General features: G+C 55.9%; 1 protein-coding gene across 6 annotated transcripts in view; it reads left to right on the top strand.

Annotated features, from left to right (window-relative positions):
- Positions 1 to 254: 254 nt before the first annotated feature.
- NOS1 (nitric oxide synthase 1) overlaps positions 255 to 14,598 on the top strand; it is a gene marked incomplete at its 3' end in the record, with an annotated part of 68,859 nt that continues 54,515 nt past the window's right edge. For 5 of the 6 annotated variants that reach the window (XM_083804047.1, XM_083804048.1, XM_083804046.1 and 2 more), the window contains exon 1: positions 12,477 to 12,562. Of the gene's footprint in view, positions 2,709 to 12,476; positions 12,563 to 14,598 lie in introns of those variants that run through there. The other variant, XM_083804044.1, reaches the window with a different exon arrangement.

Here is a 14,598-nt window from a genome sequence, read left to right as displayed (position 1 = left end):
CCTTGCCCCGTGCCCAGGGACCTTGCAAGGCTCTGCCTGACTCCGGCACCCTGGGGACCCCTCCTGCCCCGGGAAGGAGCAGCGATTTGCAGTTCCCAGCTTTGTGCACTAACCATCGCAGCTGCAGCTCCTTTTGAGGGGTGAAGTGCCACACCATGCCCTGGGCAGCACAGGTAGAAAAACCAGCTAAAGGCTTTCCCGTGCCTAGCAGCTGTTTATTCCTTGGTGTTTTTTTTTTTTTTTTTGAGGGGGGACAGGGTGGCTTTCTGTGTTTGTATGGCAAACTGTGAGCCTGGGGATGTTGGGCAGGGATGCTCTGCGGTACCTGCTGGCTCCGTGTCCCCATCCCTGTGGTGCTGCAGGGGGGACACCAGAAACCATTTTCTCCATGGGTCCGGCAGAAGCAGAGCATCCTGAAGCCGGGAGGGGACACAGGTTTCCCCCCGGGGGGCAGCAATGGGAACAAGGCAGATCCCACTGGGCTTTTCCCCCCCACTTGCAGGGGAAGCATCCTGCAGGGGTGAACCCAGCCCCTCTGTGGCCAAAGCGATTTATTTCCCAGAGTGGGGTGGCTGTAGGACCTGGGCACTGCCTAGGGGCTAGGAGAGAGAAAGCTCAAACTGCCTTTGTGAGTGGGGTTGGGAAAGGGCTGCCCCAAGCTGTCCCCAAACATCCCAAGCAGAGTCCAGGCACTGCTGTGCCAAGTGCTGCGTCTGCTTGCTGCCTCTGCCCCCTGCACTCTCATTTCCTCTCTCATTTTCTCTTATTTTTGGCTGCAACCTTTTTTCCAGCACCCTTGTGGGCATGTTTCCATGTGTCCATGCTCACCCCTTCCTCGCACGGTGGGGCTGCTGCTGCTTGGATTCAGCCACTGAATCCTCTGCGGTGCCCAAACCTTGCTCCCAGCCCAGACCCACAAAACCAAACCCCACAGGGGGCTGTTTGAGTTTTGCATTTCCAGCAGCGCGGTTTCTCTTGGGCGCCGTACCCAATGCTCTGCCTTGGCTTCGCGTCTGGTTTTGCAGCCCACGTGCAGCGAGCCCTGCCCAGCCCCTGCATCTGCACCAGGCCAGGAGCAATGGGGGGGAAGGTGCCAGGATCAGGCCCACCTGCAGCCCATCCAGCTCCCTGCTCGGGGCTACGTGCTGGGCAGGGTACAGGATCAGGCCCCCTGATGCTGTCCGGGAGGTTTGCTGGGGCTGTGGAGGGTAGGATTCGGTCACAGGGAAACCTTTGCTTTTTGGCTGGGTGATTTCCACCTGCTCCTTCCTCTGGGCTTGCCCCAGAGCGATCTTGCCTCCAGTGCCTGGAGGAAAACGGATTGCTCCATTACGGGTGCTTTTTGGGACACCTTAAATACAATGCAGCAGCTGTGGCCTCCTGGGGAGCACCCACCCCGTCACCCGTGGGGCTGTGCTCCCTCTGGGCATTGCTGCTGCAGCACCCAGGGGACACCGGTGAGCAGGGCTGGGGGCTCAGGAAGGGCTTTGGTGGTGCAGGAGGAGGAAGACCTGGGGCTGTGCGTGCCCCGTGGGGCTCAGCTCCCGACCTCAGGATCGTGCTCAGGCTCCTAAAGGTGCAGGTGGGAAGTTTTTGCGTGGGGAAAGCAGGTGCATGCCTCGATGGGAGGTGACAGGAGACAGCAGGGATCCTGGTGATGATCTGATCTCGAAGCCCCACTGTAATTAATGTGGAGCCCTGGGCCACATCCTAAATCTCAGGCTTTGCGGGGGCTGAAGCCACAGCAAGGAGAAAAATCAGTGCAAAGCCCTCTGAGGTGCCTGCAAAGGGCCGTTATCTCCTCATGGAGCTGGGGGTGGCCTTCAGATGAAACCCCACCACCGAGGACAAGAGGGCTCCTTGCTTGCTCTTCAGGGAAGGATTAAAATCAAAAGCTGCTTCCTTGTAGGTAAAATTCCTTGGGCAAAACGAGAGCCTTGCTCACTGTGGCGTGGAAACAGGCTTTTTGCTGGGAGTGGGGCTTGTTTGGCTTTGGGGAAAGGGTTTTGCAGTGGGGAAGGTCCCAGCGCCCCACACAGCACCCAGCTGGTGCCATGGGCCCGGCACCGCCTGCTGGGCTTCGTCCTCTTTTTCCTCTTTAGTCGGGTGTTTTGAACCCAAACCCAACGCTCTCTCACCTTCACCCTTCCTCCTCTGAAACGCACCTGGGCGAGACCTGAAGCCGCCTAATGCCTTGGAAATGAGCTGGAAAAATGCAGCTTGTGGGATTTGGGAAGGAGCAGAGCAGCCTGCACCTGCGGAGGTTAAAGTTACTGAATAACCAGCGCCTCCACCACTGGGACCCCTCAGGGCTGCGACACCCCGCGGGTGCTTGCTTTACCCAAAACCAGGGGTGATGCCCCCTGCTCCCACCCCCGGGGACCCCGAGGGGCTGTCGGGCAGATCGGGGTCCCTGGGAGGGCTGCGTGGAGCCGGGCACAGGGAGGGGACGTGGCCGGGCCCCGGCGAGGGCGAATGCCACCGTGGGAAAGCTGGCTGTGGCTGCGCAGCCGGCTCGGCACGGCTCAGCCAGCCCTCCCGCGGCTCTCCTGCAAGCAAGCGCGGTTCGCGGAGCCGCCGGGAGCTTTCTGTCCCCATCCGGACGGCCCCAGGATGCAGCCGGAGCCGTGGAGCCGGTGCGTGGCTTTTGTTCGCTCGTCCTCCCCGCGATGGAGCCCCGCGTGCGGGGGCGCGATGCCGGCACACAAGTAAGGGTGGGGTGGCTGTGTCGGTGTCGCGAGCCCATCCGTGGGGTGTCCCCGTTGTCCCTGCGTGGCTGGGAAGGGGGGGACGGGGACAGATATCCGAGCTTCCGAGCTGTGACTGAGCTGGGAGGTTTCCAGGGGACACGCAGAGGTGGCAATGCCAGGGCTATGGGGTGGCTGCGGTTGGATGTCCCAAGCCCCCTGTCCCCTGTGATCCCTTAGCCCAGGAATCGTGCTGTGGTTGCTTCTCATCTCCGGCCCTCTGGGTGCGTGGCTTTTTCCACACTTGCATGAAAGCTTGCTGTTGGCACAGGGGGCTGCCATCAGCATCGCTTTGGCCGGCTCAGGACATCGCAGCACACCCGGCTCGCTGGGCTGTGGGTCCCTCTGCTCCCTCCGGGGTGGCTGCTGCTCTTTTTTTTGGACCTTCAGCTTTCAGTACCCATCCCAAGCTGGCTCTGTGCTGACTCGTGAGCACGAGCTGGGGTTGGAGAAGCCGAGCAGCACAAAGGCACGGCGGCGGGGGCCTCGTGCGGAGAGCGAAGCTCAGCAGGAGGCATTTCCAGCCCGTGGGGAGGCGGCTGCTCCTTCCCCGAGCTCATCCTGCAACTGCGCCTGCACGCAGCTGCGCCGGCTTCCTGGGAAGTCCTATTGATGGCGAAGCAATTCTTGGGGGGGGGGGGACAGCTGAAGTTATCCGGGGCCGTGTGCGGCTGCAGATGCAGGGCTCTTACCCCTCCCCTCCATTTTATTTGGGGGTGGTGTTGGATAACGTGATGAAAAGCTGGAGCCGAAGTCCATCTGTTTCTGACAACCTGAGCGCTCTTTGGCAGCTTCTGAATTCAGAGTTCTTGAATTCCTCAATAATTAGACTTTTTGGGGAAAAAAAAAAAAAGGAAAAAAAGAAACACAAACCCATCTGGGCTTTTTCATCATGGGAATGAAAAGCCAAGGTGGGTGTGGGAGGGGGAAGGTGGATTTTCATCCTTAGCAACCCAAATCTTGAAATATTACATCAGCACCGAAGAGGTGTAATTAAGTAGGAAACAAATGAGACCAGCTAATCTGTTTTGCTTGTTTGAGCTTAGCGGAGCGCAGAAAACAAACAGAGGCTGAATGATGAATGAGACTTTTTTTTTTTTTTTCTGCGGGGTTTTGCCTCCCTGAGCCCTGGGGGGGGAGGTCAGGCTGTGGGGCAGGGAATTTGGCCGCTCTCCCCTGGCGCTCGCTGGCCAGTGGCTTGGAGGGCACCCGGCAGGCACCCGCCGGCGCTTGTGTTTTTCCCGTTTCTTGCTTTAATTGGCTGCCTCTTGGAGCCGGCTCCCTTGGACGCCTTCCCGGAGCAGGCGAGGAATGGGGATGGATCCGTGCATTGCTGAGGGGGGGCAACAAAGCTGCAGCCCCCCGGGGCTGGTGCCCGTTAGCACGGCAGCCCCGCGAGCTTCCGTGCATCCCCGGGGAGATCCCTCGGGATCGGTGTTTCTGCCACCGTGGTGCAGAGAAACGATGCCACCAGGGCAGCTTTGAGCACAGAAGCAAGGGGGGACCCCCACCAGCCCTGGGTGGGGGACGATGGGGACCGATGTAGGTGGCATTTCACAGCCCTTTAAATACTCCAAAGGGCTTTTTGCTGGCTTGGCTGGAGCAGACCTCGTCCCGCCCCGAGCCTGCCGGCTGGGGTTTTGTTTTTTGCCATGCTTCTGGGCTTCGGCGGTGGCCCGAGGTGCCAGGAGCAGATGGCAGCCATCGGCCGGGCTGGCTCTCAAGCCCCCGCTGCTCCCAGCACGGCGCTGGGCAGCAGCCGCCCGTAACCCCCTCGCTGCCGAGCCGGGAACGGAGCTGGGGGGGGGTTTCTGCCTGGGGTTTTCCGGGGCAGGTTTCTTTGCACAGTCAGGTCCCCTCTCTGACCCACTGCAGGGCAGCTTGCTGCAGATTTTGGTGTGATGCTGTTCGCCGGGTGCATACTGCAGGCAAATAGGGCTTGGTCGGGTGGCAGCAGGGTGAGTAGGACCATCCCCGGTGGCACGGCCAAGCCTGGCCACCACCAAGGTGCCAGGCATGAGCTTTCATGGTCTGCACCATCAGCACAGGCACACCACGGAGTATTGCAGTGCCCAATGATCCTGGAGGTGTCTGCCCAGGTTAGCATCGCCCCACAACCCCAGGACTCCCTCTGCACCCATGCCCATGGATCTTTGCCCCTTTGGGTTAACTTTAGGGCTGTTTCAAGCCTCCGGGCTGGGTGTGTTGGGTCTGCCCTGGTGCCCCCCCTGCCCGCAGCAGGAGAAGGCTGGGCCCCCGGCTTTGCTGCTCTCCCTCCCCTCCCTTCCTTGGCCTCCCCTGTGAGCGACATTGCACCTCCTGCCCCCGGAGGGGCTGGGAAATTGGGAAGCAGCCAAAATGAAACAAGTTTTCCCCTCCCCTCCTGGGTGACAATTTCAGCCCCGCGGGAGCTCTGCGGCCGCCAACTCCCGTGGCCCCGGCCAGGAGCACCCGCGAAGGTCGAGCTCCTGCTGCCACAAGCACGAGCGCTCACCCTATTATCATTATTACATTTCTCTTTATTTTTTTCTTCTCTGGTGCTGCTCGTTCACAGGCGCTGCAGCCGGCTGAGTTGTTTCAGCCGTGTTGTGGCCCTCTTGGAGCAATAAGAGTGTCTCTGGAAGAGAAAATTGAGCAGCTCGGTAGCAGGCGGTGTCCTCCTTGCCGAGCGAGAGTGTTTATCCTTCTCGTCTTGTTTCAGATGAATAAATTTGCCAGACAGCAATGATATTAGCCCGGTCTCAAAGACTTTATCAATTTGCAGTTGTCTCTCCGATGATAGTTTTTTTTTTATTGAACTGTCTGAGATGATTTCCAAAGAGAGGGCTGCAATTTAAACTATTAAGTAATTTGGGAGAGCAATTAGTGTTAATCTGGAAACTCCCTGTGTTGCTCCCGAATAAATCAACCTCTCAGTGAGAGCCGTGCTGAAAGAGCCCGTGCTGATTTATGTGAAGGGCAGGGGGGAAGGCTTTCAGTTTGGAAAACAACAAGGAGCAAGTTTGTTTTCTGGAAAACTTTAACAGGGTGGTGCTGGGTTTCAGAGGGACCGGGAACATGTGGGAACGGAGCTTTGTTGCTCACACGTCGGGTCCCAGAGCTGCTGTGTGGTCTGGTCAGCTGGAGGTGATGCCTCTCCTCCCCTTCTGCCCAAGACCAGCCAGCAAAGCCGAGTGTGAGGTCTCCAAAAATGAAACTAAGCTGTGCAAGCAGCCTCTTTTTGCCTACAGAGAGCCCAATTTTCCCATATTCCAGCTTGTCCTTGCATCCCTGTGGGGGCTCCTCTTTCCCTGCTCCTCTTTGGGCAGGAGGACCCCAGCTCCACAGCTTGGGAGCTCGGTGGTCTCCTCTGGATGAGCTCCTGTGTGGCCGTGTCTGGACACTATTTGCTCTTGCAAGTGTTAAATAGAGGGGAATTGTCCCTTTTGCCTTTGCTTTTGCTTGTACAGCCCAGGAAGCCGTAGACTTTGGCCAAGCTAAACCATGGTTCATCCTCTGGTCCACCAGGGCCTCCAGGTTCTTTTCTCCAACGCTGCTCTCCAGCCTTTTGGGCCGAGCCTGCCCAGTTACCGGGGTCTCCTCTCCCAGCGGCCGGACAGGGGCTTTGCCTTTTGGCTCCCTGAGCTCCGTGGGGATTTCTCCAGCCCTGCCTTCTGATGTCAGCTGAAAACGTGCTGAGACTGCACTCTGTCCTCCGTCAATTTACTTATCCAATCTTTATTACACCAGTTTGACCACAAGAATATTATGGGAGACAATCAAAAGCCTTGCCCAAGGGAAGTTATGCAACTGGCACAGCTCTTCCCCTGTCCATGGAGCCAGTTCTCTCACCCTGAAGGCGATCAGGTCTGCTGGCCGTGAGTTACACCTGATAAATCCCTGCTGGCAGTTCCCAGCCGCTCTTGTCCATCGTGGGTGGAAACAGCTGCCAGGAGGATTTGCTCCATCACCTTCGCAGGCAAGGCAAGCAGCTTGTGCTTCCGTAGATCCTCCTTGCTCTGGATGTCACCCATCATCATCTGCATTTATCCTGTCTTCTGGAAACTGCCCTCATCCCCCAGATCAGACAGAAGCAGCACTGGGGGCTAAGGCAGCCCAGCAGGGAAGGGCAAACATCACAGCCCCCACCTCTCCTGGCTCCCACGGGTCACTCCGGGGCAGGTATTTCTGTCTGCATGACGCCAGCTGGAGAGCCCCCACCTCTCCTGGAGCTGCTTCTGTTTGGAGCTATTGCTGTTTGCTGGTGGCTGCTGCTTCCCCACTCAAATACCTCAATAATCTGCCAAGGGACCTCACATCTCCCTTTCTTTCTTCTTTTTTTCTTTTTCTAAAACAATTAGCTTGGCTCATGCCCTCTGCAATACATCAATTAATACAAGCTGAGGCAGTAAATTAAAGGGAAACAGGAACAACTATGCTGGGATTAGGTCACTGAAACTATAAACTTTGGAACAAATCAGATTTCCTTGGGAAGGGAAATGGACAGCGGTGATATGTCAAAAGTGAGATGAGACAGGCTCAGAGCAACTTTCCACTTGGATGCTGGATGCCAGAACTTCTTCCCCAGGGAAGTTCGGGCTGCCAGACCCTGCTGCTCCTGGTGAACGCTTGGATGGCAAAACAAACAAACAAACAGGAGGCGAGAGAGGATGGGAAGGAGGGTGGGGGGCAGCTGTGTGTCTGCTTCGGGTGGTGGGAGATGTATGGGCTGGACCTAAGGGGTAGGGGAAAGCAGGGATGCTTTGGAGCTCCTTCTTGTCCTGGTCTCAGGCATCATGTGGACCTGCTGGCTTCTCTAAAACACAAGAACATGCACAAGAGGACATGGGAAAAGCAGTCTCCGCCTTGTGCCTGTGAAGCAGGTCCAGGACTGAAGGCTTGTCCCTTCTCCGTGGCTGTTCTGCAAATGGGACTTGTGAGGAGCCAGCGCTGCCTTCAGCTCAGGGAAAAGGAACCCAAACTGTCGAGGTGTGAAAGGAGAAGGGGCCACTGGTGGCTCCCCTCTTGGGTAGTGCCTTGGTCAACCCATTGTGGACCACTACACCTAAAAGACACAGAAACCGAGGCACTCGGCAGCGATATGTGTTGCCCGTAGTCACAGACCAAGGCTGGCAATAGCTTCCTAAAATGGTGGCTGATGGATCTAGTGGCCAAGAAGGCTTGTTCCAGGTAGCTGGTCCCTCTTTGATAAAAACCAAACCCTAGGGCTTCCTCAGAACCATGGCACAGGCAGGAGGCACACGAGGGCACGTCGTTCCTCTGCCTCCTGCAGGCAAACAAAGCCCTGGTGGTTCGTAGCACTTCCCTTATGGATGGTTTCTTGGCCTTTAACCCATCTCCAAATTGTATTGTGAAAAAAAAAATAAAGCTGGAAAGGTCACTTCTGTGGCAGAAGCAGCTGTTACGGCATAGGGATAAATGCAAAGGAATATTTATTCCTTCCTGCTGGGTTCCTCTAATTGCATCTCCAGGACTCGCTGCCAGCCAGATGTCCTGGGACAAGCTCCGTGTCGCCTCCTCTGCCATGGCTGATGCTCTTGGATGCTGTACATGGTTGTGCTAGAAGGTCAGATTTGTGCATTCCCAGCTTGCCAAGCAGCGTTTCCGTCCCATACTGCACTAATGGGAGCAATGCTGGGAAGGGTGACGGTGCTCAGGGGTCCCTGCAGAAGACCCAGAGGAGAGCAAAGCACTGCTCCGGCTCCGTCTGCAGCCCCATGGGGGGAAAAAAACCTCCCAAAGCATGAAGTGATGGGGATAACGGCAACTTCTGCACTGGGCAAGCGAGAGCATCCTTGCCATGGCACGATGGCACAGCATAGGCAGTTGCTGCCCATCCTCTGTGGGACAGACAGACAGACAGATGGCCAGGCTGGGGGCACCGAGAGGAGGGAGATCAACTCTCATCCCCCCGTGAGCATCCTCCTGCTCCCAGTGACTTGAGGTTGGTGGGAGGCCAACACTGGTCTTCGCAACCCCCCTCCGGTACTCTCGCCAGCAGTGATGCTCACAGCCCATGCATGCTCATTAGCCACACTAGCACTTCTGCCCTTTCGGCCTCTTGCTTGATTTTTGGCTTGGCTGAGACCCTGCAGACTGAATTACACCCTGTGTGCGTGAGCAAAGCTCCCTGCTCTGGGCCCCGCACCATCCCTCCCTCTTCGTCACCCTTCGCCTTGTCCTCGGAGTTAATGCAAAGCCCCCAAGTTCCCCAAGCCTTCCCTGGAGCATCCTTTGCTGGGCTCATGGCTCCAACCCCTGGCAATTAACCCTGCCCACGCAGCTTCGTTAGCAGCCCTGCGAAGGTCCCTCCACCTGCAGACAAAAGTCTTGCTAATGATGGAAGCATCTCGTGGAGGAGCTGGAACAGCGTGGGAGCTGCGGGGACGGCGATGCGGTGCTCTGTTAAAATAAGAACAGCCCAGCCTGGCCTTTTTATCTGCAGCAGTAATGAGGTTTCTCAGCCACCCCAGCTCCCTTGGAGCACCCAAGTGGGGAGATAATGCTCTGGGCTCCTTGTGGTGGGGCTGGGGGGGCTCCAACACCTCCCAGCCTCCCACCCCTGGCTGGGGAGGGACCACGGCGGGACCAAGCTGGGGTCCTGGGGTCCTGGATACCCGTGGGTAGCTGCGTGTGGTGCTCAGCAGGAGCTCTGTGATGCCACAAGCTGCACATAGTGTGATGGAGTAAGGAACTGGTGAGAGCACGGTCTCAGTGAATTGCTTTGGCTGAAGCAAAGCAAGATGCTGGTGGAAGGCAAGGCTTTGTTGCATCCCCAAAAGCTCTTCCGAGCAAATCCTTCCCAGACTTTGCACCCTTCCTTGCGAGGTGCAGCAGGACGTGGTGGAGCCCCGTGGAGGGATGCCACTGGGATGATTTGTGGTGTCTTTGCCAGTCGCTGTGGGCTGCATTTCGCAGTGCTCCTGCCGTGTTTTGTGCCCTGAGCTGCTGGGACTGCGCTCGCTTTTCTCCCGTATGCCAGCCGGCGCGGTGACGAAGCGCTGGGAGCTGCTTTGCGGCGACAGGCAGATGTTCAGCCCCCGTGAAATCACAGAGGTGTGCTTTCATACATGGTGCTGTGCCTGATTTATTGCCCTTTCACTGCCTCTTCCTCATACTGAGTGGGGAAGGGATGGGAGAAGCGATGGAGTTTCAGCACCACCGAAGGCAAAACCTGATCTTGGCTGTTCTGGTGGCACCTTGTAATTTGGCTTTTTTCTTGATCTTCTCCTCTGAATCATTTTTTCCTAACCCTCCTACCCTCTTAAAGACAGAGAGCCGATCCCAGTAAACATGCTAAGTGTGATGTCAACCCAAAACCTGTGTTCCTGTAGCCTCCAAGACTGATGCCAGGGGACCCTCAACCACCGTACGTGAACGTCTCAGGTGGTAACCTTCATGCGTCAGAAACTGCTGCTGGTGTGAAGTGAAATGTTTGGGTCCAGCCCAATAATACTTAAGACTGTAGCAGAATGTGCCCTGGTGTGTTTCTGAGGCTGATACCCCTGGATCCTCCACGGGATCCGACTCACACTGCTAAGTGTAGAGCGCTAAGGCTGGGAGAGGCCAAGTCATCGAGGCAAAGTGGGGTCTGTGGCTGCAGGCAGGCAGGACTCAGCCCCCTCCATCCTCTCTTCCCTCTTTCCTTCTTCAGGTCCACCTCTGTTTGGGGTTTCTGCGGTCGCTTGGTGTTTTCTGGGGTCCTCGAGATGCTGGGAGTGGAGACGACTGCAGCGCGATCGGGAGGTTCAGACGCTGGCTAATCCTGTTAGGAAGGCAGTGGTTATTGCAGGGCTTCCAGTGGGACCTGCTAAATGAGCCGTAATTCTCTAATGTGATTTCCTTTTCCCGGCCAGACTAAATGTTCTTGGCCACTGGGAATAAAAGGCTGAAAAAAAAATTAAAAAAAAAAGAGAGAGAGAAAAAAAAAAAACATGGGGAGGGGGAAGCCTGTCCAAAGCCCTGTCAATCTCGATCGTATCAAGGAAGCGAAGAGCTCTCAGATGTGGCTGTTTATTGCAGCTCACTTCTGCGCCCCGTGAGTGCAGCAGCAAGGGCCATAGGTTGCCCCGTGCTCCTCCGCAGGGGGTTGATAGGACCCCAGGAGCAAGAAAAACACATTCAAGGTTGTGATATCTCTCCAAAATTCAGAAACGGCGAGAGAGGCTTCTTTATGAGCCGGCAGAAAGCTGGAGAGGGAAGGGGAAGCAGGCTGCGGAGCTAGCGAGGAGAAAACATTCCCCAGGAAAAAACAGTGATTTCTTTGTGAGAAAGCTGAATTGCGCAAAAAAGCATCCAAAGTGGGTTTTGTTCTGCCTTGCAGCTACAAGGGGGGAAGCAAGTGGGCTCCTGCTCTTCCCTGCGGGGTCTCTGGGGGATGTTTGCAGTGCCCAGGTCTGGGGAGGAATGCGCTGGGGCCACCTGCCCCGTGCCGCCTCTGGACACCCCGCCTGGGAAGCTGCCAAATTGGAGGTGTCCCCAAACTTCCCAAATTGCCCTCATTTTCCCCGCTGGGAGAGGACCCTGCATGGGGCAGGGATGGCTTGTTGCTTCAGTGCCCCGGGGTGGGCTCTGCTGGGGAGCGTTTTGGGGCTGGCAGCTGCCCGTGCAGAGCAGGCAGCGATCCCCCTGCTGCCACGGGGCGTTTTACAACACTTCTTTCTCTATCGTGACCTTACTTTGGGTTTTTTTCCCTTCTTTCTGGTCTTTCTTTTGGAGTGTCTGATGCTGATTTATTGCTAAATGGCAAACAGAAGCTTTTGCTCTGCCAAGTGCTGGGCTGGGCTGCTCCAGCTGCGGCCGGTGTCTCGGGGCGAGCGCTTTCCAGCCGCCCCCTGCTTGGGAGGCATGGTGTTCTTCCAGCCTTGTGGGGAAAGCCCCGAGCCCTGTCCCACACCCATCAGGCAGGTGAGGGAAAAGAAAGGATCTTTGATGCTTTTTCTCCACTTTTTAAATCGGGAGTGATACAGGTTTTTCAGCTGACCCCTGTCTCTTCGCGTGCCTCAGTTTCCCCGTCTGTAAAAGAGGGGCTGGGAAGATGGGGGCCAGTTTTCTGGCTTTCTATAGGGTAGTGCTTCTTGGACCAAGGTGGCCTCTCTGGTCCTTAGGCTGTTTTTCCTGTTTGCAGTGGTTTTGGCCTCAAAGCTCCCCCTCAGGCTGTGTGGGTGGGTGCCTCTGGCTCCGAACCCAGAGCCCGTTCCCAGCCCATCGGCTGTGCTCTTGCTGCAAAAAAACTCACACAAGGAGGGGAAGGTGATGCTGATAAAAATAAAACAAACATCTGAATGTTTGTAGGATGCCTGCTCTCCTGGTGTCTTCTGAGAACCTCTGGGCCCCCAGTTATCCCATAGTGGTCTCTGCAGGGCAGAAAATGTGGGTTGGGCTGGGGAGGGTGCAGCAGGTTGAGCTGCCCTGGTGCAAAGCTGAGGTGGGACATGTGGCAGGGGACATATATCTAGAGGAGTCACAGCCACAACCCAGTTTCTGCTGCCAAAGGGCTTCTGCTGGCAGCGTGACCACGATGGGACCATGACCTTATCCCTGCTGCACAGCCCCAGAGAGGGGGGCACGGCAGGGGCTGACATTTGGGCTGAAATCCATGGGGAGAGGGAAAATCAGGGAACATCTCAGCCCCAGGGAGGGTCCCGCACCTCGTTGGAGCTGGTGACACCTGGGCTAACGAAGCAGGTGACACCACAGAGCTGCTTCCCTCTAATTAGTGGGGTTGGCCTGGGGAGCCTGCAAGCAGAGGTGCTGAGCTGAGCCAGGATCCGGCCTCAGGGAGCCTTCTGCAGCAGGACCTGGATGGCTTGCAGGTACGTGAATCACTAGGCTGGGTTAGCCAAAAAGCTGTAAATTGCTTTAAAAACTCCCAAAAGCCATGAGCTAGGGGCCTGGCACGCTAAATCCTGCATTGGGCTCGCTGGCTCGAAGCGGCGCGAGGCGTGAGAGGGCTGGCAGGATCTGGCCTCGGTAGGGTTCAGGAGGCTCTGTTTCCTCCTTTTCTTGCTCTTGAGGAGTGATTTGGTGGCAAGGGGAACAAATTGTCAACAGTGGAGGTGAAGTGTTGCAATCGTGCTGTTTTTTAGTGCTGCCAGCTCCTCTCCAGCAAGCAGTGTTTAACTTTGTCTTGGTTTAACTGGGAGAAGCTACTTAATACCTCTAAATTACAGCAGCCTTTCAATATCCCATTAAAGTCATTCCAGAAATAAATCTGAATTCCTGGCATTGCCTCTGCAAACTTCTCACCAGTTGGTGGGAAGGCTGAGCGCCGTCTTTCTTTTGTTTGTGGGGAGAAAGGAAAAAAAAAAAATGAAAAAGGCCCAGCTCTGTGTCCCCAGTTGTTGTTTTTCTCCCTTTTTGGGGAGCTTCTGACTCATGCGTTTGGGCTGGGGCAGATCCTTGGGCGCTGCTTGGCTGGGGCTGGAGGACGCTGATTCAGAGGTGCGTGACCGACGTGCATGTCCAGGTGTACGCCCCGACATGCATTTGCTGGAGCTGTATTTTGAGGGCTGGGACCGACCTTCCACTTTGCCACCTTTCCCTTGGTCTTTGCAGTGGGGCCGCCCTGCTTTTAGGGGTGAGTGGGATGGAGGGGCCGCATCCTTCCTCGTGGGAGGCCCGAAATTCTCTGCTTTATTCCGGTGGAGCCGTGGGGGAGCAGGGATGCTGCAGGCTCCCTCTCCACCCATCTCCACATCCCACCAGGGGCTTTCCTGGTGGGTAGCAGAATATTTCTGCCATTTTTCCTTGCTGCTCTTTTTCTGCTAGCGGGGTCTTTTTTGGAAATTAAGGACTCAACAGCAGCTGTTTCTCCACTTTTGGGTTTCGCTTTGTGTTCTTTTTGCTGTGAATGCTTTGCAGATTTGGCTTATCAGGCTTGTCAGCCTGCTTCAGCCCCTCCGCTCCCCACCCCTCGCCTATTTATCCAGGGCGCTGGCTGACGCAGGGCCCTTTCCTGTGTTTGTCACTACCCACCCCGAGGTCCCCGGTGATAACTTTTAGCTTGAGATTAGGGATTTGGGGCTTTTAGAAAGAGCCTTTAACCTACAGCCCTCTGCCACGTGTGGCTTAATAGAAATAACACTCTAAATATACTGTTAAGGGTTGACACAAAGTGATTTTCCAGTTTGGGGTCGCCCCGATAGCTGATCCGAAGGGGAAAAGGCAGCGTCTGGGGGCTGATCCTCCTAGAAGGGAAGGGGCTTGAGACAGGGACTCGGGGGGGTATAAAACACTGAGGGCTGGCTGCTTTTCTCTAGCTTTAATGATCTCAATTCTGCTGATTTCGGTGGAGTCGTGTAGCTCTGCCGCTGCTGAGCATCTGCCCCCAAACTTCCAGCTGCTCGCGGATGCCTCAGACACTTGTGTTTAAAAACAGTGTTTGCATCTGAATAACCCAGAAGTAACTCGAGCCGGTTCCAGCATGCGAAGCGAGGGCTCAAAGCAGGTTTTTCATCTGTTCAAATTAGACCCTGGATTTACAAGGCGTCCTTGAGCTTTGGTGCGTTTGTCAGACCTCCAGCGCGTCCTTAAAGCGACGACGAAAACAATCCCGGTTTTGATGGGAAGGTGGGGAGGTGGGGATGGTGCTGTGGGAGACGTGATGCTGTGGCTCTGAAAGGCAGGAGCCTCACATTTTGAAGTACAAGAGAAAGAAACGCAAGGGAAGACAGACAGGTACTTCTGTGCCCTGTAATAGTGATGAAACATTAATTCATCCCCCTGGAATTTCTTGTTTGTGAGCTCCCATAATTTCATTTCTTTGGTGTCTGTATGAAGCTTGAGTTTAATGCCAGAAGCCAAATACTCTTCGACTAATATCTTTTTATTAGATTTTGTGTGTGTGTGC

This window comes from Anser anser, assembly GCF_964211835.1.
Source record: "Anser anser genome assembly, chromosome: 18".
In the NCBI taxonomy this organism is placed as follows: Eukaryota; Metazoa; Chordata; class Aves; order Anseriformes; family Anatidae; genus Anser; species Anser anser.
Note: the sequence above shows the minus strand (reverse complement) of the source record. Positions and strands in the feature narration are given on the sequence as shown.